Source organism: Penaeus chinensis, chromosome 40 (assembly GCF_019202785.1).
Source record: "Penaeus chinensis breed Huanghai No. 1 chromosome 40, ASM1920278v2, whole genome shotgun sequence".
NCBI lineage: Eukaryota > Metazoa > Arthropoda > Malacostraca > Decapoda > Penaeidae > Penaeus > Penaeus chinensis.
Window position 1 is genome coordinate 22626336 of NC_061858.1, and position 3180 is coordinate 22629515.

Sequence of the window (3180 nt, forward strand, 5' to 3'; positions counted from 1 at the left end):
ACCAATGACTCGTGTGTGGGAGTTTCCTATTCTGTTGAGATAGATAAGTGTTCCCATTACTTTTCTGCACATTTCATCTATATATACGTTAAAAGCAAATGTTGATCCACATAAACTTCCATGCTTTTAACAACAGTACTTGGTATTATATAACTTCCATTAAAAATTATAGCAATATCATCCTGTAGTTTAGGATTACAGTATTGTGAACCAATAAATATGCATTTAATTTTCTTTTCGTTCAGTAATAGGCCATTCTTCTGAAACTATAATTTTGTTCATAAGACATCCTCTGCTCTTTCGATTAATACCGAGATGTAGTCGGTATTTCTAGACAGAAGTAACTGACTATCATCTGCATACTGCACTACGAAACCTGGTAAACTCTCAGACAAATCCTTCACGTAAACCAAGAACAGAATAGGACCTAGCACGGATCCCGAAGGAACACCAAAGGAAACACTTCTTCAAGATACGTCCTTGCATCTTAATGCCTGTGATCAGTTTGTAAGATAATCCCGGAACCAGAGTGGATCTATGTTTAGTTTCATACATTTCTTTGTAAGGATGCCGTAGTTTATACTGCCAAAAGCTTTGGAAAGATCTAGATAAGATATTTTTAAATGTCAATATTACTATATATTTAATCGGTTACTTTTAGGAGAGCAGTTTCCGTAGAAAGCGTTTGTCGAAATCAATGCTGACTATCAGCCAAAAGTCTGCTCGACCCAAAAAAGATATTAGCTGATTGGTTGAAATTTTCTCTAATATTTTTGAAAATATTGACAAGAAAGAGATTGGACGATAGCTCTTCATATCCTCGATGTCACATGCTTTGTGTAGAGGAATAACGTGATGGATTTTTCATAAGTTGGAAACGTTTCTAATATTTTGTGGTAGGTTGTTCCAGATCTCGGGTCCTCGCATTTACATTTGCTTTAACCGTTTCCGTGTATAACCTTTTGGCGTGCAGAGAGTTAATTTGTCTGGCTGAATACCTGTTTTGTTATCAATTGTTTGTAGAGGCATTAACCAGAGAGGATAGTCACCCTTTATGTATTTATGAATGAGTATACATGTATCAAATTGAAATTTTCGTTGAACTTTTAACCATTTTGATTTTTTTAATGGGGGTTATGTGGTTATGTATATTTACGTTGCCTATTGCTACTCTTGCGGCAAAGTTTTGTAGTTTTTGTGCTCTTTGTATATGAGTTTTGTTGGTTGAGACCCGTATTTTGGAACAGTAGTTGCTGAGTGCAAGGGTTTGTATAACAATAATTCTCGACTCAGTAGGGATTTTGTTTTTTATGTGATTTAGGAATATCAATGTGCCCATTACTTATTTGTAAGTGACGTCCATGTGTTTCGAAAGTCATGTATCTGTCTATGTGTACTAGATTTTTCAAGGAAATGCTTGGTTTAAAATGGTAGCCTTTAAATTCTATGATTGTGCTTATGGTGATTTAGGCTATTTTGTCGACTACCTATAAATATGCACTGTTTTATTAGGATTTAGTTTGAGGCTTTTGTTGTCAAAATACTCTGTAAGAGTCTGTTGAGTATTTCTTATCAATTCATATAAAATGCTTACAGGGGTAGTGTGAAAAAAATGAGAGTCGTCGGCATATTGTACAAGGAGATAGTTGTTTGCAATGGTTAATAGGTCGTTAACGAACATAGTAAACAAGACCGGGCTTAACATGGAGCCTTGTGGGACACCGGACTGGTTTCTTAGTTGACATATTACAAATTTTTACTGACTTTTGAACCAAAAGTTGTCAATTCCATGACTTTTCATTTTGTTAAGTATCATTTGTGGCTGATTCCGTCAAATGCTTTTGACATATCACACACTGTGAGGAAATTTATTTGATTCTTGTCTATGATTTCATAAATTTTTCTTTGTGAATTTTATAAGACTGTTTCAGTGGATAGCTTACTGCTAAACCTATGCTGCGTTTCGGAAATAAGGTGATTGTAGTCTAAGAATGTCGATAGTTGATTTGCAACATTTTTTTCTAGCACTTTAGATATCAATTGGAATAGAGAGAGAGAGAGAGAGAGAGAGAGAGAGAGAGAGAGAGAGAGAGAGAGAGAGAGAGAATGTATAGATACAAATATAGGTAGAAAAGCAGATAGATATACATATAATTTAAGTTATATACATATATAGAGAGAAAGTTTATAGTTACACATATAGGTAGAAAGACAAATAGAAATACAGATAACACATAGTTTAAGTTATACATACATACATACATACATACATAAAGATAAACGGAGCGATGTGTATATATATATATATATATATGTATATAGCGAGAGAGAGAGAGAGAGAATGTAATTTCATATACCCCCCCCCCCCCACACACACACACATGCGTGTGCGTTTAAACAGAGGAAGATCCCCCCCCCCCCCCCAACAGCCGGCACCGTTATATCTTCCGCCTCCAGGCACGGCGGGCTGATCCTCGGCGCTGGAACCTGCGGTCGGCCGCTCTGGGAGTCCTCTTTCCCCTAGCAGCGGCTCCCCTTCAGCGGCAGGGCAAGGCAGGGGCGAGGAATGTAGGGCAAAAAATGGTGGGAGGGCTGGGTGGGTGGAATACATGGTTGTGCAGGGAAATGAGCCGAGGACTTTGGGCGATTCCCCTCCACTGCCCATAGGTAATATAAACAAATAACAGCTATACTGATATGACTGTTGCTATAAGCATTACTGTCATCATCATATTTCTTACCAATTACCTCACTCTGCTTTTCTGTTTCTCCGCTTTTTAGTTTTGACAACTGATGTCGACTAATTCAATCAGATTTTCACTTAGTCAATACCCTCTGTTCTAAATATTTAACATGACCTGATATCTGTTTGATTATACATCATTCATGGTATTTTTCAGGATGACTCATATTACATACTGTGTCTTTCTCAGCAAGGAAGTGGCAGGAATTCAAAGACATCATTTTGAAGCTGAAATTGCAATCAAGCACTGAAGTCACTGACAATAAATCACTCATCCTGAGCAATATTCAGAGGCTACTTTTCCACATTCAAAATGAAGCCTGGGGGATAAATCTTGCCAAATCCGCGGTCAATTTCTTAAAATGCTGAGTGGTTGTTGCATTATTTTTATCATTCTTATTATTATTACCTCCTCCTCATCGTCATCATCATCTTCA